Below are 24,846 nucleotides of genomic sequence, written 5' to 3'. Positions count from 1 at the left end.
CCATTCGGTATTCCTCAGGTGAGAATTCTTTGTTCAGTTCTGAGCCCCATTTTTTAATGGGGTTATTTGACTTTCTGGAGTCCACTTTCTTGAGTTCTTTATATATATTGGATATTAGTCCCTTATCTGATTTAGGATAGGTGAAGATCCTTTCCCAATCTGTTGGTGGTTTTTTTGTCTTATTGATGGTGTCTTTAGCCTTGCAGAAGCTTTGTAGTTTCATGAGGTCCCACTTGTCAATTCTCGATCTTACAGCACAAGTCATTACTGTTCTATTCAGGAATTTTTCCCCTGTGCCCATATCTTCAAGGCTTTTCCCCACTTTCTCCTCTATAAGTTTCAGTGTCTCTGGTTTTATGTGAAGTTCCTTGATCCACTTAGACTTGACCTTAGTACAAGGAGATAGGAATGGATCGATTCGCATTCTTCTACATGTTAACAACCAGTTGTGCCAGCACCATTTGTTGAAAATGCTGTCTTTCTTCCACTGGATGTTTTTAGCTCCCTTGTCGAAGATCAAGTGACCATAGGTGTGTGGGTTCATTTCTGGGTCTTCAATTCTATTCCATTGGTCTATTTGTCTGTCACTATACCAGTACCATGCAGTTTTTATCACAATTGCTCTGTAGTAGAGCTTTAGGTCCGGCATGGTGATTCCACCAGAGGTTCTTTTATCCTTGAGAAGAGTTTTTGCTATCCTAGGTTTTTTGTTATTCCAGATGAATTTGCAGATTGCACTTTCTAATTCGTTGAAGAATTGATTTGGAATTTTGATGGGGATTGCATTGAATCTGTAGATTGCTTTTGGCAAGATAGCCATTTTTACAATGTGGATCCTGCCAATCCATGAGCATGGGAGATCTTTCCATCTTCTGAGATCTTCTATAATTTCTTTCTTCAGAGACTTGAAGTTTTTATTATACAGATCTTTCACTTCCTTAGTTAGAGTCGCGCCAAGATATTTTATATTATTTGTGACTATTGAGAAGGGTGTTGTTTCCCTAATTTCTTTCTCAGCCTGTTTATTCTTTGTGTAGAGAAAGGCCATTGATTTGTTTGAGTTAATTTTATATCCAGCTACTTCACCGAAGCTGTTTATCAGGCTTAGGAGTTCTCTGGTGGAATTTTTAGGGTCACTTATATATACTATCATATCATCTGCAAAAAGTGATATTTTGACTTCATCTTTTCCAATTTGTATCCCTTTGATCTCCTTTTGTTGTCGAATTGCTCTGGCTAGGACTTCAAGTACAATGTTGAATAGGTATGGAGAAAGTGGACAGCTTTGTCTAGTCCCTGATTTTAGAGGGATTGCTTCAAGCTTCTCACCATTTACTTTGATGTTGGCTACTGGTTTGCTGTAGATTGCTTTTATCATGTTTAGGTATGGGCCTTGAATTCCTGATCTTTCCAAGACTTTTATCATGAATGGGTGTTGGATCTTGTCAAATGCTTTTTCCGCATCTAAGGAGATGACCATGTGGTTTTTGTCTTTGAGTTTGTTTATATACTGGATTACGTTGATGGATTTCCGTATATTGAACCATCCCTGCATCCCTGGGATGAAACCTACTTGGTCAGGATGGATGATTGTTTTGATGTGTTCTTGGATTCGGTTAGCAAGAACTTTATTGAGGATTTTTGCATCAATATTCATAAGGGATATTGGTCTGAAGTTTTCTATCTTTGTTGGGTCTTTTTGTGGTTTAGGTATCAGAGTAATTGTGGCTTCATAGAATGAGTTGGGTAGAGTACCTTCTGTTTCTATTTTGTGGAATAGTTTGTGAAGAACTGGGATTAGATCTTCTTTGAAGGTCTGATAGAACTCTGCACTAAACCCATCTGGTCCTGGGCTTTTTTTAGTTGGGAGACTATTAATGACTGCTTCTATTTCTTTGGGGGATATAGGGCTGTTTAGATCATTAACCTGATCTTGATTCAACTTTGGTACCTGGTATCTGTCTAGGAACTTCTCCATTTCATCCAGGTTCTCCAGTTTTGTTGAGTATAGCCTTTGGTAGAAGGATCTGATGGTGTTTTGGATGTCTTCAGGATCTGTTGTTATGTCTCCTTTTTCATTTCTGATTTTGTTAATTAGGATGCTTTCCCTGTGCCCTCTAGTGAGTCTGGCTAAGGGTTTATCTATCTTGTTGATTTTCTCAAAGAACCAGCTCCTTGATTGGTTGATTCTTTGAATAGTTTTTCTTGTTTCCACTTGGTTGATTTCACCCCTGAGTTTGATTATTTCCTGCCGTCTACTCCTCTTGGGTGAATTTGCTTCCTTTTGTTCTAGTGCTTTTAGGTGTGTTGTCAAGCTGCTAATGTGTGCTCTCTCTAGTTTCCTTTTGGAGGCACTCAGAGCTATGAGTTTTCCTCTTAGAAATGCTTTCATTGCGTCCCATAAGTTTGGGTATGTTATGGCTTCATTTTCATTGAACTCTAAAAAGTCCTTAATTTCTTTCTTTATTCCTTCCTTGACCAAGGTATCATTGAGAAGAGTGTTGTTCAGTTTCCACGTGAAGGTTGGCTTTCTATTATTTATTTTGTTATTGAAGATCAGCCTTAGTCCATGGTGATCTGATAGGATGCATGGGACAATTTCAATATTTTTATATCTGTTGAGGCCTGCTTTGTGACCAATTATGTGGTCAATTTTGGAGAAGGTACCATGAGGTGCTGAGAAGAAGGTATATCCTTTTGTTTTAGGATAGAATGTTCTGTAGATATCTGCCAGATCCATTTGATTCATAATTTCTCTTAGTTTCTCTGTGTCCCTGTTTAGTTTCTGTTTCCATGATCTGTCCATTGGTGAAAGTGGTGTGTTGAAGTCTCCCACTATTATTGTATGAGGTGCAATGTGTGCTTTGAGATTTACTAAAGTTTCTTTAATGAATGTGGCTGCCTTTGTATTTGGAGCATAGATATTCAGGATTGATAGTTCCTCTTGGAGGATTTTACCTTTGATGAGTATGAAGTGTCCCTCCCTGTCTTTTTTAATGACTTTGGGTTGGAAGTCAATCTTATCAGATATTAGAATGGCTACTCCAGCTTGTTTCTTCATACCATTTGCTTGGAAAATTGTTTTCCAGCCTTTCATTCTGAGGTAGTGTCTATCCTTTTCTCTGAGATGAGTTTCCTGTAAGCAGCAAAATGTTGGGTCTTGTTTGTGTAGCCAGTTTGTTAGTCTATGTCTTTTTATCGGGGAGTTGAGTCCATTGATATTAAGAGATATTAAGGAAAAGTAATTGTTGTTTCCTGTTATTTTTGTTGTTAAAGTTGGCATTTTGTTCTTGTGGCTGTATTCTTTTAGGTTTGTTGAGGGATTACCTTCTTGTTGTTTCTAGGGCGTGGTTCCTGTCCTTGTATTGGTTTTTTTCTGTTATTATCCTTTGAAGGGCTGGATTCGTGGAGAGATAATGTGTGAATTTGGTTTTGTCGTGGAATACTTTGGTTTCTCCATCTGTACTGGCTATTTTTGTGTCAACTTGACACAGCTGGAGTTATCACAGAGAAAGGAGCTTCAGTTGAGGAAGTGCCTCCATGAGATCCAACTGTAAGGCATTTTCTCAATTAGTGATCAAGGGAGAAAGGCCCCTTGTGGGTGGTGTCATCTCTGGGCTGGTAGTCTTGGGTTCTATAAGAGAGTAGGCTGAGCAAGCCAGAGGAGGCAAGCCAGTAAAGAACATCCCTCCATGGCCTCTGCCTCAGCTCCTGCTCCCTGACCTGTCTGAGTTCCAGTCCTGACTTCCTTTGGTGATGAACAGCAGCATGGAAGTGTAAGCCAAATAAACCCTTTCCTCTCCAACTTGCTTCTTGGTCATGATGTTTGTGCAGGAATAGAAACCCTGACTAAGACAAATTGGTACCAGGAGTGGGGTATTCCTGTGACAACCTGACCATGTTTTGGGGAGGACTGTGGAAGGACTTTGGAACTTTGGGCTTGAAGATCCATTCGTTGTTAAGAGCTCTGTCAGATGTTGTGTAGGAGCTTGGAAGATAATGCTGAGAACAGTGCAGAAGAAGGAGGCCTGGTTTGTGAAATTTCAGAGGGAAAATTAAAGACTCTCTTCAGGGCCATTGCTGTTTTTATTGTGAAGATTTTGTAGTTCTGGTTAGCTGGGGCTGAAGAATCAGCTGTGATTAACAAGATACCAGAACTACTAAAGCAAAAACTTTGCATTACTGGGACTATTGATGCTGGTTAGCTGGAGCTAAGAAATTAGCGGTGATTAAGAAGAGACCAGCATCGTTGAGGTGACATCTTCTGGGAAGTGTTTTCTGAAAGCACAAAGAGGCTGTGTTCCAGAGATGGCCAAGGTTGTACTCCTGCTGCAGCGGGACTTGGTAATGTGTAAGGGTCACCCAGGTGGTTCTGGTTTTGAAGGCATGAAGGGGTCACGCAGAGCAGCTGAGGCTCAGCACTGTGAGAGGCCATGGAAGGCCATTGGTGAAGGTGCAGCCTCAGTTGCAATTGAAGGCCCAGGACTGAAGGGGTCATGCAGTGTTTTGGAGATGCCAGTACCATGAGATGACCACCAAGAGCAGCAGCAGCAGTGGAGTACAGGTATCTGGAGCCTAGAGGATGACGCGTGTGCTACAAAGGGCATGGCTGGAGAAGTGACCCAAGCCCTTGGAGGAGCCCAGAAGATCGTGAGTTGGATCCCAGACATTGGACGGTTGGAGATTGACTTTTGCTTTTGATTGTGACTGTGCCCTGATATTTTCCCTCTTGAAGGAAGACACTGTTTTAGTGGAGCCCACAGTTAAGAGACTTTTAATTGTGAAGAGACTTTGGATTTTAAGAGATGGATATTTTAAAGAGATTGAAAATTTAAGAATATGTAAAGATTGTGGGACTTTTAAAGTTATTTAGATCTTGGGGATGAATAAGAATGTAAGAGTTGAGGCTTACTAGTGATGTGTTTGTGTGTCAAGTTGACAAGGGGTCAATTGTACTGGCTATTTTTGTGTCAACTTGACACAGCTGGAGTTATCACAGAGAAAGGAGCTTCAGTTGAGGAAGTGCCTCCATGAGATCCAACTGTAAGGCATTTTCTCAATTAGTGATCAAGGGAGAAAGGCCCCTTGTGGGTGGTGTCATCTCTGGGCTGGTAGTCTTGGGTTCTATAAGAGAGTAGGCTGAGCAAGCCAGAGGAGGCAAGCCAGTAAAGAACATCCCTCCATGGCCTCTGCCTCAGCTCCTGCTCCCTGACCTGTCTGAGTTCCAGTCCTGACTTCCTTTGGTGATGAACAGCAGCATGGAAGTGTAAGCCAAATAAACCCTTTCCTCTCCAACTTGCTTCTTGGTCATGATGTTTGTGCAGGAATAGAAACCCTGACTAAGACACCATCTATGTTAATTGAGAGTTTGGCTGGGTATAGTAGCCTGGGCTGGAATTTGTGTTCTTTTAGTGTCTGTATAACATCCGTCCAGGATCTTCTGGCTTTCATAGTCTCTGGTGAAAAATCTGGTGTAATTCTGATAGGCTTGCCTTTATATGTTACTTGGCCTTTTTCTCTTACTGCTTTTAGTATTCTATCTTTATTTAGAGCATTTGTTGCTCTGATTATTATGTGTCGGGAGGTATTTCTTTTCTGGTCCAGTCTATTTGGAGTTCTGTAGGCTTCTTGTATGTTCATGGGCATCTCTTTCTTTAGATTTGGGAAGTTTTCTTCTATAATTTTGTTGAAGATGTTTGCTGGTCCTTTGAGTTGAAAATCTTCATTCTCATCCACTCCTATTATCCGTAGGTTTGGTCTTCTCATTGTGTCCTGTATTTCTTGGATGTTTTGAGTTAGGATCTTTTTGCATTTTACATTTTCCTTGATTGTTGTGCTGATGTTCTCTATGGAATCTTCTGCACTTGAGATTCTCTCTTCCATCTCTTGTATTCTGTTGCTGATGCTCGTATCTATGGTTCCAGATTTCTTTCCTAGGGTTTCTATCTCCAGTGTTGCCTCATTTTGGGTTTTCTTTATTGTGTCTACTTCCCTTTTTAGATCTAGTATATTTTTGTTCATTTCCATCATCTGTTTGGATGTGTTTTCCTGTTTTTCTGTAAGGACTTCTACCTGTTTGATTATGTTATCGTGTTTTTCTTTAAGGATTTGTAACTCTTTAGCAGTGTTCTCCTGCAATTCTTTAAGGGATTTTTGTGCTTCCTCTTTATTGTCTTCTGCCTGTTTAGCAGTGTTCTCCTGCATTTCTTTAAGTGTGTTATTAAAGTCCTTCTTGAAGTCCTCTATCATCATCAGGAGATATGCTTTTAAATCCGTGTCTAGCTTTTCCGGTGTGTTGGGGTGCCCTGGACTGGGTGAAGTGGGGGTGCTGGGTTCTGATGATGGTGAGTGGTCTTGGTTTCTGTTAGTAAGATTATTACATTTACCTTTCGCCATCTGGTAATCTCTGGGGTTAGTTGTTATCGTTGTCACTGTTTAAAGATTGGAGCAGAAGCTGTGTTCCACTCACCAGCAGTCTCTAAATCCTGCGGCAGGGGTCGTGGGTAGCTGATGGTACCCCGGTGCTGGTCCAGCTGGAAGAGGCCTGTGGTCCTACTCAGGCCGGTTTTCTGCTTCCCTAACTAATGCAGTCTCTGGTCCTGCGCGCAATTGGATTGGAGCAGAAGCTGTGCTCCACTCACCAGAAGTCTTAAGATCCTGTGGCGGGTGTTGTGGGTAGCTGGCGAGTGTCAGCAGACCCTGCGCCCCAGCTGCCCCGGTGCTTTTCTGACCGGAAGAGGGTTGTGGCCCTATGTAGGCCGGATTTCTCTCTCCCCAACCAGAGCAGTCTCAGGTCCCGCGTGATTGGACTGGAGCAGAAGCTGTGTTCCACTCACCAGCAGTCCCAAAATCCTGTGGCGGGGGTCGTGGGTAGCTGGTGGGTGTCAGGCAACCCTGCGCTCCTGCTACCCCGGCGCTGATCCGGCAGGATGAGGCCTGTGGCCCTACTCAGGCCGGTTTCTGCTTCCCTAACTAATGCAGTCTCAGGTCCCGCGCAATTGGATTGGAGCAGAAGCTGTGTTCCACTCACCAGCAGTCCCAAAATCCTGGGGTGGGGGTCGTGGGTAGCTGGCGGGTGTCAGGCAACCCTGTGCTCCAGCTACCCCGGCGCTGATCCAGCCGGATGAGGCCTGTGGTCCTACTCAGGCCGGTTTCTGCTTCCCTAACTAATGCAGTCTCAGGTCCCGCGCAATTGGATTGGAGCAGAAGCTGTGCTCCACTCACCAGAAGTCTTAAGATCCTGTGGTGGGTGTTGTGGGTAGCTGGCGAGTGTCAGCAGACCCTGCGCCCCAGCTGCCCCGGTGCTTTTCTGACCGGAAGAGGGTTGTAATATGACTTTCATATGGGACTGCTTTGGTACTTCCAGCAATATGACCCCTCCCCCAAATTAATAGTACTCTATAGAGATGCCTGCTGTTTAATCAATCCACAATAGTCATTATGGAATCTGCCAAGGTATCAATCACTAGATGACTAGATGAAGAAGATAAAGTATATATACTATATGTGTGTCCTTTGTGTGTACTTGTTCATGTGTGCACATTTGTATGGAGCACATCAAGTGACTTTCTTGATCACTTCCATCTCATTTATTATTATTATTATTTTGTTGTTATTATTATTATATGTGTATAATGTGTATATGTGGATATGCCATGTCAAAGCATATACATGTTTCATTTTGTGGATCTTTCCACCTTCATATGAACTCTGGTGGTTGAACTCAGGTCCAAGCCATCTTGCTGACCCAACCATTTCTTTATTTCCTTTGTTTCTTTCTTCCAGTAAACTGAGCATGCTCAGTAATTTGACTGCACTGACTGGCCAGTGAATCTCAGCATACTCTTGTCTCTATCTTTCCAGAACTGGGTTTACAACTGTGTACTACAACATGTAGTTTTTAACATGGCTGCTGGAGATTGAAAGCAAGCAGTTTACTGAATGAGGAACCTATCCAGCCCCTATAATATAATTTTACTTGGACCTATAGAAGATGATGATGTCACTTGCAGAAAATGGGGCAAGTGGAGATCACTACTATCAAGCAAAATAATCTACACCCAGAAAGACAAATAATGTTTTCTTTCATGTATGATACCTATATTACATACATGTATGTACACACTTCTCTCTCTCATACACACACACACACACACACACACACACACACACAGAGAAAGAGAGAGACAGAGAGAGATAGACAGAGAAAGAGAGAGAGAGAGAGAGAGAGTGAGAGAGAGAGAGAGAGAGAGGAAACATCTATTTGGGAAGGAGAAGAGAAAGAGAAAAAGTCATGAAAGGTGGCAGGAAAGAGTAATGAGGATTTAATAGGGTCAAATTGAGTGGTAGACAAGCAAAATTACAGTTATAAAATCTACCATTTTGTACAATAAATACAAACTAATAAAGTTTAAAATTATATTATGCATCTGAAAACTTGTATAAACACACACCTGTTGTATGTCAAACAATAATAAAAATAACATAAATCATGTGGCCTAGTCTTTTCATTTAAAGATAAAGCTAGAAAAAACTCCCTAGCTAGTGGAACAATCAGTCATCACTGACTTACCTCTGGTGCTTTTCTCTTACGATGAAATGTAAGAGTAAAATTTGGGATATTTGTTCATTTTTTTCTCTTTTAGAAAAGCTTGAAATTCTAAAATTAAACATGGTGGTAAAACCAGGTAAATCGAATGAGATCTGTTTGTTCTGGACACATTTTTTTCATTGCTAATGGGTAGAAATAGAACACGAGTTAGTAAATTTGAAGGCAACACCAAATGTGGAAGTATCTGGGTGGTTTGGAGCAGCATGATATGATATCATCTTGATTTCTGGGGTTTTGAGAAGAGAACACTTAGTGGGCTGAGAAGCATACATTTTGCCTTTTTTGCAGCATAGTAGGGGAGAGTACGCAGAGAGAAACTGAGGTAGTTAGAAAAGACTGCCTCCTCTCTGGGGACTCCAATAGTCTTTGGCTTCTCCCTCCTGATAAGTAAAGCTAGACAGGAATAATTGGCCATTAGTTAATTATAGAAGCATATTAGGTAGGGGTGGTGGGCAGAAAGAGTGCAGTGGAGTCGTAGAGGCAATGCTAGTGTTTTTCTTGAGACAACTAATTTAAAACCTGTGGTTTATAGCTTTTCTTCATTCTCCAAATATACTCATTTACCTCACTGACTGGAAACCTTGGCTTAAACGTTCATAGCCACACATCTTTATAATTATTCTTTCTAATTAATTCTGCCTTCTCCTTGGCAATACAATGCAGCTTTCCATAGATTTTGATTCAAATAAGCCAATCTCTTCCTTTAACTCATGGTGTGAATATACTCTGTAAGTCACAAGTTACTCTTATCATTAAAGTATTAAGTTGGGTGAATCAATGAGACAACACCACAGTGAAAAGAAAACAGCAAAGAAATGAAACTTTAATCCTAAATTTCCTATTCTTCTATAATGTCACTCGGATTCTGTTGTCACTAGACACTATATTTTCGTTAACCATCCTGTTTACATGTTGTAGATCCACAGTTAGCTGCTTTGTACCCAACTTTCCTTTTATCATTCTTGTCATGGATTAAAAATATAAGTATTGTGGTTTTTACAATGTATGCTCATTACAGGAAAGACAAATTTTTTTTTATCCCATTACTATCTTTCAGTGAGCTTTCATAAGTCATTCTCCATGGGTCATGTAAGTGTGTTGGGTTTTGGTGACATCTTTTTGCCTGCATCAGTTAGATGTGGTGACAAAGCACATTCACATCACATCTAGACTCTCTTGGTTTTACTATTTCAGTTTAAGTGTTGATGAAGCAAGCAGTGAAATTTACTTTTGTTAAAATATTTTGTTATCAAAAACTTTAAGGGTATGATCGTTGCCACTGTCATTTCTTTGTGCTTTAGAGGTATACTAAAATATGGTGAAAGAAACTGTATGATAGGCAGGCACTCTTTAAAGTGTTGTAGCATTAATAAGAAAATAAAACAATTTTGCACGTATTATAGTAGTTAATTTTCTGCCATATATGTACCTGGAAAATTTTCTTCTCTCATTGCATGGACTGACTTTCACTTTGATTTCTTAGCAGTGCAGAAGTTTTTAAATTTCATGTTAACTCATGTTATTTTTTACTATTAAATCCTTTTCAGAAAGTACTTACCTATATTTGTATCTTTAAATGTCGTCCTCATATTTCTCTACAGCAATTTCAAAACTTTATGTCCTACATTTTGGTCTTTGGTACATTTTTAATAGAAAGTTATGGAAAGTGAATATGGTCATTGTTGAAGGAAAAATTAAAAAAAAATGATCCTGCCAACTCTCCGCTGGGTCAGACCATGCTCCTGTGCTCCTGCCGCCACCACCAACTCTCTGGAACTAGCCCCCCACAGCATCTGGCTCACTTGTCCCTCGAGCCACTAGTTCCCTCTCTGCTATAATCCCCTGTAATCGGAGGTCCCACACTCCACTAAGCCATCCTCGCGGTTTGATAACACAATACCCAGTAACCCGGTAAAATGAGGTCAGGACTCTTACAGCGTAATTAGCCAATCAGATTTATGTATCAATAATATCACAATTTGCAAGATGCCAATATAATAATTTCAGAGCCAATTGATGAGAAAAGCTTTATCCCAATATTTCTAACCTTGTAAAATCATAGCTACTTGTGGCTGGAAAATGCCACGGGTACACGTCTGCAGTCATGGTTCTTCTTCCACCATCCTCTCAGATGCTCCCCCTCTGTGCAACTCTTAGCTCCACCTTCCTTTTCCCTGTCCAATCACAGGCCTCCCACTGCTCTAATGCGATTGGACAGGGAAAATCCTGCAACAGGTTCGGGTACAGGATACTTCTATGAGAATGCCATAGTAAAACTTATTATTTTGTACAATGGATATATACCAAAGTTTAAGAAGCTAAAACATAAAAAAGAAAATAAAGCCATTAAAGTGGTAAGTGAAGAGTTTATATATGTTGAATCCACATAATAAATTAATAATCATGTAAATGTTCTCAGAGAGAAAATATTCTCTTAAAGCTGTTGGGTCAGATTCTTAGGGGAAAGCAAAGAGGAATTCACAGTAGATTGATTAAGGAGACTAATCAACATACGATTTTGAAGGAAAATGAGATTTTGTAACTTGTGATTCATGTAAAGGAATTGTTTGTGAGCCCGTGGACTGGGACCTAGAACAAAGCAGAACAGGCCCAGGCATGCCAAGGCAGGCCTGTTGTTAAGACATTCCTAAGAACAGTTTGACCGTAAAGATAAAAAGAAATGCAAGGACAAACAGGGCTATCTTGTCTGAGTCAACACCATCTGGCCTGAACCTTCCCTCTGTCTATTGCTCCTTGATGCAGGGTAAAGTCATACATTAACTGGTTGCCATGTGAACATGCCAAAGGAACAAAGGAACATCAGCCCACAGGAACAAAGTCCTGATGCCCTTTTGCTGACATGTAATCCTTCTGTTAATGTTCGAATGAGCCAACCCCATACCTTTGTTGAAATTCCTCCCACCCCAACCCCTTTTTCTTCTATAAAAACCCCTAGCTTTCGAGCCTCGGGGTCGACTCCCCTGCCTCCAACCTGAGGTAGTGTCGATCCAGAGCTCTGCCAATAAAGCCTCGTGTGTATTGCATCAAGAAAGATTCTGTGTGTTCCTGGGTGCACCCTATCCCTGGATTAGAGTGGGGGTCCCCATATCAGGGGTCCTACAATTTCATACTTCATTGGGTTTCTAAGAATTTTGATTTATCTTGATTATATCAAAAGCTTAAAAAGTTTAGATGATCCATTTTTCTCTTTTTACTTTTCTTAACAAAAATTTATCAGAGAATTTTATACAGTATATGTTGATCATATTTATCCCTTTCAGATCTACCCTACTTCTACTTCCTGGACATCTAGTTTTGTGCCTCTATTTTTTTTTTCAAATCAATTCAGTCTAACTTGTGTCATATACTCTTACGTGTTTGGCCGTCTATTGAGTGGTTGACCTACTGGGAGCCACACTTTTAATAAAAACGGATTCTTCTCTTGCCAAAGCAATTAAGTGCCAACAGTCCATTTCTTTTTCTTTTTATTGAAAATTGATTTTTTTCATACACTATATTTTGATTGTTTTCTCCTCCCCAGTTCCTCCAAGATTCTTCCCATATCCTTACTAACCCAAATCCACAGCTTTTTTTGGGGGGGGAGTTGCCTCTCCTTTGAAAACAAATAGACATCTTAAAATCAATAAATTCCCGCCCCTCTTCTTAAATGAAAGTAGGGAGAAGTGACATTCGTGCAGAATTTCAGTTCTTTGCTTGAACAATCTCCAGTGGCTTACTACGTAACCCTCAATAATGACTTCCACTATGAGGGTCACCTTCAATCCACTTTATAAAACTACAAATGAAAGTGACAGTAATGGGGTTAAATAGAGTATTCTGAGAAGCACATTTGAAATCCCAGAAGTTGTGATTAGCAGGTAGTCCAAGTAGATTCATCAGAGCTCATCCAAATATCCCTTTATTTTCCTTTATGTGCTATTTGCTCTTGTAAACAGACATCATGTAGAAGTCACCATAATATATTGCCTGTTTTAGTTCTTGGAGATTTTATTAAGAAAATACTTGCACATAAAATGAAAGACCCTGTTATTTAGAAATTAGCACACATCTTTTATCCTGCCTCAAAGACAGAATAAAACCTTTATTGTGTTTCCTTAAATTTTCCTATGTCCTGTATGTTTTGGACCTGACAAGCATTTCATGTGTCCTGTGTTGGTGTTTCTGTTTTGGTTAAAGAGACTATGCTTAGGAGTCATTCAGGACTTTGAGTCTATCACAATACATGTCGAATCAGACACGGAACTGACTTAATTCCACTGTACATGGGGTAGAAGTAAAAGGATTTCTACCTAAGGCTTCACTAAAGCTGTTACATTAAATACCAATTTTGTCTTCAGGACTCAAAGTTTAGATTCCAAGTCAAAGCTCAATTTTCCTTTGCTCTTCTGTTATACTCATGCATGTATCCTACCACTGAGGCCATCTGTCCTCATCATGTTGACTCTCCCCTAAAGACACAATGCTTTGCAGCCCTCCTTCTGAGAATGTTATTGCATTCACTGGTTGCATTTGGAAGAATTTTGATGACTTGGAGGGAGCATTTTTTTTTTTTTTTGTTGGTTACTACAGGAGGGATTTGAGTTTTAGGTTTTATTTTCGTACCAGGGTTGGGTTGCTGAGCCGGAAATCAAATTAAAACTGGCACGTCTGTGTGGTTTCATGTGCTTTCCTTCCCGCCATGGGACAAGCTGGCACAAAAGTCTTGTTTTGAAACCCTGAAATCCAAGCCTGAGAAAATCAGTGCCAATAGTGAGTTGAAAGTGCTTGCTTTGAATTTCCATAGGATTGGGAGCACCCAAAAAGCAAGGTTGAGTTAGAGTTTGTCTCAGGCACCAGTGTCGTCCTCACACAGATTAGAGGGACATAGACATTGTGTTATAAACTCTTAAAGTTTATCGTGCACAGGTTCTTCTTGTGCCATGTGGCACATCCTACTTAGAAGAGAGGTGCAATTGTAAATAAGGCATGCGTGGCTCTGCTTTGAAGAAGGAAGAATGGGAACTTGTATTGCTAAATTTGGTCAGTGTGAACACTAGAGAAGAATGAAGATTTTTGGATGGATTTACTTTGTGTTATGAATAGAATTCTCTTAACTAGATCTGTAAAAGTCAAAGTCTTTGATTACCTTTGAATCTCTACTTAAAGAAAGGATAGACTGCATTACAGAAGACACACTGCTGTCTATTGTGAGTGAAATTGACATCAGTTTGGACTTATCCTCATTCTAAGCTGCACAGTATCCAATTTTCATATGCAGAAAGTTTTAAATATTCATTAGTTTTTCTTTAATATTAGATTTTGAATGGGGGAATAGCTCCAATTCCTGTCAATGACAGGAGATTCAATTATCTCTCTTTATTACTTTTCATCTAATATTAAATTATGTAATTATAAATATTTTCAACTTCAGGCAGTATGGTATGTTAATAAATATAGAATACTGAGCATTTAGTATGCCCTGTAGTGGCAGCTCAGTAGACTACTTATGCAGAAATGAAGAAAGGGACACAATGACATGCAGACTTCAGTTTTGTCACACCTGGCTCTTTTTTTTTTTTTTTTCCTTAGAAGCATTCAACATTTAAATACATGTTAATAGCGTCATAGACTGTGAAAAGCAAAGTCAAGAAGTAAAATGCAGGGAATGCTAATTTATCTGTGGTGTAGAAATGACAATTGTCTATATTCCCCAAAATGCCTTGGTCAAGATCAACTGGAAGAGTAAAGGAAGCAGTAAATGTACCTTTAAAGATGACTTTCCCAATAAATCATCTCTGGCTGCAACAGTTTGGCCCAGGTATGATTTTGAGAGGTAGCAGGCTGATTTTGGTGTGGATCACCAGGGTCTTGTATACACTTAGTCTCCACAGAAGCACAGATGCTACAACTTACAAGTGTGATAAAGGCTCATTTCTTTTTCTTTAAAGAATAGAACTCTCAATTTACTCATTATACAATAAAGCCAAATAAAAGCTTTTCATAAAAGGTGGTCTAGTATGAAATGTGTGAAGTCGATTGCCCTTTAGCCCATAAACCATTTATTGTTATCTCTTATGACATATAGAAGAAAGACAGGCCAACAGGGATAAGTATAGAAGTGTAAGAGTTGGATGAATGATATGTAACATGATTTAACAATGGCCAACACCAACAAAGTCTCTCAAATTAAGGAAGATGAAGGAAACATACCATAGCATCCCAGGTCTGAGGAGTAGGCTGTTTGTAATCACACATCTGAACCTAATTTCATTAAATCCCCCTGATTATTCAAGTCTGACTCAGTGAACGTTCTAATTCTACCTCCTGCAAAATAGAGAGCTGTTCACTCCAGGCTGACTATTTGGTTAGTAAGTTTTGGAAGAAAAAAGCTTAACCAAGAATTGGAGAATGTTATTGTTTTATTTGGGAAAAAGTTAAAGACATCACTTTAAGTATGATTAAAATATGCTTTTAATCAATATGTTATAAAAACTACAATGTTTAAAAGTGGAACGAAGGAAGAAAGTTTCTGTTTTCTTAGGCTTCGGTGTAAGCTTGCTCTCCACATCAGTCCTCAGAGAGGAAGTGGGAAAGGAGTGGAAGTCACATTAATCAGACCTGAGCGAGAGGCCCTGGCTAGGCCCAATTTAAATTTTGTGCTTCATAGATAATATTGTGGCCAAACTAGGTACTTTTAGGTGAAGTTGGACTTTAGTGAATTTCAGAATCAAAGGATTTCTGAGAAGTACTAACGACAGAAAATAAAACCATGTTATTAATCTGAATGAACTAAAACCAAAGAATCCTAATTTCCAAGAATAAACAAAACAAAACAAAACTACACCCAATAGCCCTTCATGAGTAAGATGGCCTTGAAGCCCTAATTCCAGAAAGGTCTTTGCTTTGACTCTTACCTTTGACTCTCTCTTCTCTCTCAGAAGGAGGTGTGCGTGTGTTTGTGTGTGTGTCTATGTGTTTGTGTGTGTGTGTTTGTGTGTGTGTGTTTGTGTGTGTGTGTGTATTCAATAAAAAACAATATCTTGAGGGGGTAAATTTGTTTTGCTTCTCAGTGACTAAGAATGTTACCACAGAATTTCCCCCACTTTAGACCTGAATCCTTCTGACTTCAGCAGAGTTCACAGACATCTGTCCATCTATTCAGTGTCACACTGAGTCAAAATACAAGAACCTAGGCCTTCTGAACATGCTCTCAAAGGACTGATGGGATAGAATTGAGAAATAGCATCATTCAAGTTTTGCACTCTATCTCTTCAGCGATATATTTCCCTTGAAGAAGTGTGAGAAATGCACGAAATCACCCATTGACTAATTTCTGCCATCATGCCTTTAGAGTTGAAGACTGAAGAAGTGACTATGTGGGAGAATGGCTTGATTACCCAACAGTTTTATTTGAAAGGCAGATGATTTCAGTGTCCCTGCTCCTGAAGAATGGTTTCATTTTAGGGCTTCATTATACTTCACCATGTTTCAGGCATTGTTTAGAAAACAATGAGATTGGACTCAAGAGTATCTCCCCCACCACCTATTTGTCACAAATAGCCAAAGATAGCCATGAATAGACACCACTACCGCCAAAACATAAAAATACTTAAAACCTCATGAGGGAGGTTGGTTGTTTGCTAGCTCAACAGCATGATTCTTAGGCATGAAGGCTGTAGGCGACAGCCTCATGTTGCAATGACAAAAGGTTGGACATACTTGGAAAGTTGGTCCTTGTTCTAACTTAGTATGTTTTCAAGATGTTTCTATTGTAGTTAATTCAAATCTCTTCTTAAAAACAAATAAACAAAGTCCCCAAAGAATTGTCCTGGAGTCAGAGAGATGACTCAGCAGTTAATAGTCATGTGTTAAGCCAGGCAGTGATGGCGCACACCTTTATTCCCAGCATTTGGGAGACAAAGGTAGGTGGATTTCTGAGTTCAAGGCCAATCTGGTCTACAGAGTGAGTTCCATGACAGCCAGGGCTACACAGAGAAACCCTGTCTTGGGAAGAAAAAATAAAAAAGAAAGAAAACAAAACAAAACAAAAAGAGTCATGTGTTGTTCTTCCACAGGATCAGGGTTTGGTTCCTAGCATCTTCATCATAAGGCTCACAACTAACTATAACTTCAGTTCCAGGGCATCTTGTAACTCTAGCTTTGTGGGTCTTAGGATCCTTTATTCTAAGTTACCTCTGATTTTTCTCTAATGGTTTGCTTAGGCAAAAAGAGACCATCTCCTGCTGTGGGACGGATGCACAGGCAAGGTTTTTCCAAGATAGATATTGCTGGTGAGTGTGATTTAAAATAAACCTCTCACTGGCTGCCAGGGAATGCGGTTTTGGGAACAGGTTTGTCCATTCACATCTTGCTTTTCCTACTTGAATCATTTCCCTCTAAAGTGTGAAAGGGATTGGCGAATGTGGTGAAGTGAAATAGTGATCAGTAGCGTTGGCCTCCTGAAATACATTTGTGTTTCTCGAATGTTGCAAGTGAATGGTTGAAATTTCCTCAAAGGTAAAGTGATCCCACAGCTTTAAGCCATTGTCTCCTGCGTACAGATGTGGCTTTTGAAAACCTTCACCAGTTTGCAGGATGATGAGAAAGCTCTGCTTACATATTGCTAATAGTCAATGGGTAGAGCCTTGAAGAGGTCAAGTTGCATTACTGGCGAATCTCAAACAGAATAAAGGAAACTGGTGACACTTTCTATGGACATGTACCGTGTATGATATCTGTTCATATGAGTTAAAACCTCCAGAGAGACGGACAGAACTGCTTATGGGCTCCTGGGATGAGAGAAGCCAAGATGCCTTATTCAACATAGAGACTTGAAAAGACAGTGAGATAGTTGGAAAGCTTGAAAAGACAGTGAGATAATTGGAAAGCCTGAAACCAGAGGTCTAGCCGTATTGATCCCAGTCTGAGTCTACAGGCTTAAGAATGACAAATGCCAACCACAGCAGAGGATTGAGATCCTAGTTCATAGAGTCAAGAGGAAAGTTGGTGAATCCCCTGCTTTTCCACCGTTGTGTTCTGTTCGAATGGCATGGTGTCCCTGAGTGGGGACTCTGATGCAGTCAATCCACTGATTCAGATGCTCATCTCTTCCAGAATTGCTCTCATGTTTAATAAGACATCAGCATTCACGATCCAGTTACAAAGCTGTATAGAAGGATATATCACACTGCCCAAATGTCATTAAGAATGTTATCCCTGGGCTGGAGACATAGTTCAGAGGTTAAGAGCGCTGGGCGGCACTTCCAGAGGGACTGAGTTCAACCATCTATAAGGAGCACTGGTGCCCTCTTCTGGCCTGTATACATACATACAGGCAAAATGCTGTATCATATAGTAAATAAATAAATGCATAAATTATTATTATTATTATTTTGCTTTGGTTTTTCGAGACAGGGTTTCTCTGTGTAGCCCTGGCTGTCCTGAAACTCACTTTGTAGACCAGGTTGGCCTCAAATTCAGAAGTCTACCTGCCTCTGCCTCCCAAGTGCTGGGATTAAAGGCATGCACCACCACTGCCCAGCAAATGCATAAATTATTAAAATAAAAAAGAATATTACCCCTAACAGATGATAAATTGTCAAAAGAGTAAAAACACAGAGTCCGGACTTTCTGGGTTTTCTAGTGCAAATGAGTTAGTCTGCATTTTCTTGATGACATTACTATGGACATATGACCCACTTACGTGGCAAATATGTTGGTATGTACAGCCTATGGGCATATACTTGCAGATTCTACTCTTTGGACCTTGGCTTTATCAGCCTCAGCACCTACATGCAATCACTTGGAAGTATGTCCTTCCCTGCTAGATGGCTTTCCTAGTCAATAGCCCCATATGGAAGTGACCGTAGTCTTCCACTGTGCCTCTAACAGGTTTCCCTATCACAGTATTCCTGAATAAAAGATTATCCTTTGCAGCTAGACAGCTGTCCTGGCCAGCATTTGCCGTATCAGTGTCCAGCTGTTGCTATGAGTTCCCAGAGGGTGAATGATGTAGGATTTTTTTTTAATTAGAAAATCCAGGGAAAAGCCACTCAAAAGGTTTCCAACACTGAAAAGAAGAGAAAGCTTTCTCTATATAGATCTGGTTAAGCTAGCCTTCTACACAGCACTAGGTTTCCAGTCATTTGGCTAGAATGTGTTCACGCTAATCAAATGAAAATCTTATGTATGTGACGAGACGCCTTTGGAGTGCTGCCCATGGTAACTTTGCTGTCCTAGGTGTTTGGAAGTGGTGAACAGCACTGGCAGGCAAGAGTGCTAACAAGCTCTACCTTGAAGTGTTAAAGTTACAGTTCTAGTTTGGGCTTTCTGCATTAGAACCCGTAGCTCTCCACATTCTATTGCTCTTGTGTAGGCCTAGATGTTAGGATCTCTCAACACTTCTGGCCAGTGTGACAGTTCTAGGTAGGCCCTGAGACCCTTGTTCCTAAGACTTGGCAGCTCTTTGGGAGTCTTTTGTCATCCAGGGCTTGGAGATGATCTTCTCTAATGTCATCATTCTTGGCTCTCTGCCCTCTCACTGGCTCTCCACGTCTGTCTCGTTCTTCTTCCTGCTCTTGCTGCTCTACAGCTGTTCAGCTGCTGCTGCATCCACTGTTGAGCAGTCAACTGCCTTGAGTGACTTGATGGCTCTGCTGTCCCTGCTGTTGGGGTCCTATGGCTCTAACCCCACCACCACCATTCTGCTCTTGCTAAGCTCCTTTCTCTGTGTTGTTCTAGTTCAGTTCTCAATACTAAAGGTCATCAAGAAAAGGCCACTCAAGACAATTTTCCCCCATTGGGACTAATGCCACAATACTATAAAAAGTAGAGGAAATTATATCTCAGCAAATTTATTCACTAAGTCTGATCAGCCAGCTTATATGGCTTGAGAAGGGGGTCATTGGACTAATTGTGGTCATTTGTTTTACATGGATTACAACCTTGATCACCAGTTACAGCCATGAAAGTTTTGCTTAGCCTAACTGTAACTTTGCCTGTTTGGTACAATGTGGTGGTTTGAATATGTTTGGCCCAGGGAGTGCCACTATTAGAAGGTGTGGCCTTGCTGGAGGGAGTGTGTCACTGTAGGAGTGGGATTTGAGACCTGGAAGCCAGTCTTCTCCTGTTTGTTTGCCTTCTGAACAAGATCTAGAACTCTCAGCTCCTCCAGCGCCATGACTGTCTGGATGCTGCCATGCTTTCCACTATGATGATAATAGCTGAACCTTATGCAAGCCCCAATTAAATGTTGTCTCTTATAAAAGTTGCCATGATCATGGTGTGTCTTTACAACACCAAAACCCTAAGACACACAGCCACTGCACTCTCTTTCCTAGGCTATCAGGGCAGTGTTCCTCCTTTCAATAAGGTGGGAATGATTGCAGAGTGATGTAGAACAAAGCTTCTTACACTGTGGGTGCAGCAGTATGGGGTCAGATAACTGAGTATGGAGGTCATAATATTTTTTCCGACAGTAAATGATTTCTGGATGAGCAGGACCACACAATGATTTAACGGAATGAATTCAAAATGTTTCTGTCAGCTTTTGCCTGTGTTGTGTTGCACAGTTTCACTGCAGCCTTGGCTCTGAACATACAACATGTGACAATCTGCACTGTGTCCATCTTCACACTGTGCAAAGTCAACGAACACTTCAGCTCAGACTCAAGACTGCTGGATGCTGTCAATGGTAGTGTAGCTTATCTGTTCTTCAAGCACAATTGTCTAGTTATTGAAAAATGAAGGCTTTTCTTATTTTTTCTGCCATTGTTTGAACAACAATGGCAGAACAAGCATATCTTTGAACAAGCATATCTATCCCATAAGGATGCAAATTTACTTTCATCTTTAAGAAAGGGCAAGATTATATACATACACACATATACATATAATTGCTTTAAGATAATTTTCTCTCTGTATGCTTTTACTATCAGTAAAGGATTTTGATTTGTATACCTATCTTTTACATCTATGTACCTGGGGGCAACCATGGTAACAAGGGATCTTTCAACAGCCACTAATTAGAGTAAAGCTGCTCTCTCCTCCTAGGTCTTTTATTTATAGAAAAATGAGCATCAAAAGAAGTTCTTATAACATGAACTTAAGTATCTTATCACTAAGAATAATGACACTTTTAAATGGACTTTAACAGTGTTTGGCACCTGCCCAATGTCCCATGGAAGAGGTAGCTCCCACTTCTCTCTCTCACTGAAACTTAAGTTAATTGAACTTTCCTTTGCCTTATCCTCTGCCTTCTGCCAGGCTACCATGTTATACTCAGCACTGGAATATTCTTTCTCCCCCCTGTTCCACTCTCTAAAACCTCTGGTGTTCTTCTTTTCTTGACTCTTCCTAACTGAAGTGTCAGTGTCTTCCCATGATCACACACCTTCAAGGGTAGCTTTTCTCCAGTTAGCTTGCTTTTGTCCTCTGAGAAGTAGCGGGGTCCATCTGTGGGTACTGCTAATTTGATACATTAGCATGATACAAACATTTTTTTAATCTCACTGATTGTTGAACTTATAACTGGAAATTAATACCACATAGATCTCCTAGAATTATCTCCAGGATTCAAATGAAACAGGTATCAAGGGGGTTCCATGGCAAAAATTAAAAGCATACATTTCTTTTACATAACTTTTTGAGATTATTTTTTGTATGCTACCAGAAGGAAAGCTGAGGATTTGTGTACCCGAGCAACTGTTAAAGGACACCCTCTAGGGCCTCTCTGGCTACACATTCACTCTGATAACCACAAAGCAGGCTGCTGGTGTGCTTGGTAAACTGTGCTCTAAACCAAGTTGGGTTTTGCCATTCCCATCTTATCAGGTTTAAGGGTCCTTGATACTTACTTCTTTTGCATGGGCACCCTGCTTCAGGCATGTCTTATTTTCCTGTCTCTTAAGACAAAGGTTTTTACCTTGGGTGAGAAACTCTTGTCCCAGAACAGGAGCGAAAGTGACATGCCTGTTTGCTGACTCAGCGACAACGATTCATGTGTAAGTTGAGGATATTACTACAGGGGTGATTTATTAGCCAGTCAAAATATTATTTGAAAGTTTAAGCAGAAGTCTTTTCTGTTCGTATTTGCTTTCAAATTGAAAAGAACTGCTTTGTGTTGTCTTTAGTTTTCATTATCTTCCTGCTTCCAGGGCTAACGTCCTGTGAGAGTTGTGGTCAGCACTGATGTCTCACACCAAGCCTTCAGACCTTCTCTGCTGTATTGTTTATCCTGGACCTTCCTCTCTAAAGAGGTGTTCTTCCTTTTTGAAACATTTTCCACACCGTGGGTCTCCTACAGTCCAGGCTAGCCTTGAACTCTTGATTTAGTTGAAGTGACCTTGAACTTCTCATCTTCCTGCCTCTGTATCCTGCATCCTGGGATTATAGATATGTACTGTCGTGATTGTTTTAAGCAGTGCTTCGGATCCATCAAACCTGAGCCTTTGTGCAGGCTTGGCAAGAACTCTACCAACAGAGCAACAGCCCTAGCCCTGAAGCTTGTCAAGCATCCACAATGCAAACTTAGTGGAACGATTCCTCACTGCTTTGTGATAGAACACTCCAATATTTCTCTAGAGTTTGCTAAATAAACTTCTACTTAAACTGCATGTGTTGCTTCAAAATTGTGTGTGTGTGTGTGTGTGTGTGTGTGTGTGTGTGTGTGTCCATGTATGCCACAGTGTACATGTGGAGCTTAGAGGACAACTTTCATGAGTTGATTCTCTTTCCACTCAGGGAACCATCTCTCATAGTCAGATTTGGTTCTATTCACTAAGCCATCTCACCAGTCTCTTGTGGATGAATTCTTTGCATTATATGGGAGTGTATGAAGGGATGAGAGGAAAGGGTGAAATGTAATTATATTGTAATCTCAAAAACAATTTTAAACAAAAGAGTAGAGGAGAAACCTTCCTTTTGGTGACAAATGCATCCAGGAGAAGTGTCAGCATAACAGCCTCTGTGCTGCTACCTGCAAGTGCTCCTCCACTGTCCCACTGTCTTTTCACTTGTTATTTAGAGAAAGGGTCTCACCAACTAGAACAGGCTGGACTTGAGCTCATTATGTAGCGCTAAAACCTTATGTACTCTAAACCTTTGGATTTTCCTGTCCCAGAGTACCTGGGATCAGGTTGTGTACCACTGAGCCTGATATATGTGGTGCTGGTACCAACCCCAGGCCTCCTGTGTTTGAAGCAGCACTCTGGCAACTGAGCTACATTTAGGGTCCTGAAGACTTTCACTTTCTCCTGGGTATCTCCAAGCTTTCAGGTCTTTGTAGCCTTTGTGTTAAAATATTTCTCAGCTCACATCTTTTCTCTGCTATATCTGGTAAGCTTCCGGATTCTTCTTCTTCTTTTTTTTTAAATTTTTTTTATAGATGTTTTAAAATATTTCATTTCTTTTTTTATTGCATATTTTCTTTATTTAAATTTCTAATGTTATCCCCTTTCCAGGTCTTTCCTCTGGAATTCCCCTATCCTTTCCCTTCTCCCACTGCCTCTATGAGGGTGCTCCCCCACCCACCCACCCACCCACCCACCCACCCACTCCTGCCTTCCAGCCCTGGCATTCTCCTACACTGGGGCATTGAACCCCTTTAGGCCCAAGGGTTCGCTTTTCCCACTGATGTCCAACAAGGCCATTCTCTGCCACATAAGCAGCTGGAGCTATTGGTCCCTCTATGTGTATTCTTTGGTTGGTGGTCCAGTCTCCAGTAGCTCTGGGTGGGGGGAGGGTCTGGCTGGTTGATACTGTTGCTCCCCTCATGGTACTTCAAACTCCCTCAGCATCTTCAGTCCCTTCTCCAACTCCTCAATCGGGGAGCTTTTGGATTCTTAAAGGGGCACTAAGGAGTGTCTGAGGCCAAAATTCCCAAATAAATAGAGATAAGAATTTGCGGTGAAATGATACAAGAGGTTTAAGGATTTGATTTCCTAGAAGATTAGACTATGCAATTGCTTACAGATTTAAAGGTCTATTCTAGACTTCTGTCCATCCAGATATTCATGAAGAATAAGTGGCTGTTCACTGACTGTTTTTTTTTTTTAGAAAAATTAGTGAGCTATGATTGTGTGATAGACACTCTTAAGATTTCCATCACCACCTGTGAGTACAGACAGCTTTCCTCCAAAGATCAATTCATTGCTGTCCCAGAGTCCACCATGCCTTACCTCAGTAATCTAACCCAAATACTAGACAACTGGGTGCTTTAGACTAATACCTTGCTTCTTCTTTTCCCCAGTCCTTCATCCTATTTCTCTGTGTGCATTGGCTCACCGCTCTATTTGCATCTCTCAAACCATGCACCGTGAAATGACCTTATCTTCATTTTCTTCTCCCCCTGCCCCATATGTAAGCATTCAATTCTGTCACATAATTTATTTCTGAAATATCTTGCATTTTGTACTTTCCTTTGCCAATGTTCATGGTCCTAGCTTTCATCTAGGCCCTCAATGAATAAGTAGCTGGTAGTAATGTAACACATGACCTAAAGTCTCCTCACTGTAAAATGTGATCCACCCATGGCAACAACACACAGAATCTTGCCATTTCTACATTTAAACTGAATCTAAAGTACTTAACTATAGGACCTTTTAATTCATGGTTTTAATGTACTAAATGGCCCTAGTTCCTAACAGTTTTTATCTAAATCTTGTATTTATTGAGATTTATTTATTTTTATCTTAGACATTTGGGTGTTTTGCCTGAATATATGTTTGTGCAACATGTGCATGCAGTACCTTTGGGGTCCAGGAAAGGGTGTCTGATGCCTTGGAACTATAGTTATAGATGGTTATGAGCTTTCATGTGGGTGCTAAGAATCAAATTCAGGTCCCCTGGAAGAGCAACCACAGCTATTAATGGCTGAGCAATCTCTCCAGCCCCCAAAGCTTTTATTTTATACTCTTTCTAAATACAAATGTAATAATTTCTCTGTGGTTGGTTTCTTTTCTTTTCTTTTTTTAAAATGTATTTTAACATTTCTCCTTTTCCTTCCCTCCAACACCCCTCACCATGTCTACACTGTTCCCACTCCCCTTCAAATCCATGGTCTATTTCATATATATATGAAATATATATATATATATATATATATATATATATACACATAGAGATGTTATATATACATATACATATATATGAGTATATATAAATATACCATATTCAGTCTATTTAGTGTTACTTGTATGTATACTGAACAGGGACCATTGTAGAAAACCACAACTGGT

This window comes from Mus caroli, unplaced genomic scaffold (genome assembly GCF_978045245.1).
Source record: "Mus caroli unplaced genomic scaffold, Mus_caroli_1 scaffold_17, whole genome shotgun sequence".
In the NCBI taxonomy this organism is placed as follows: domain Eukaryota; kingdom Metazoa; phylum Chordata; class Mammalia; order Rodentia; family Muridae; genus Mus; species Mus caroli.
The sequence above is the reverse complement of the archived record's forward strand: the minus strand, read 5'-3'. Positions refer to the sequence as shown.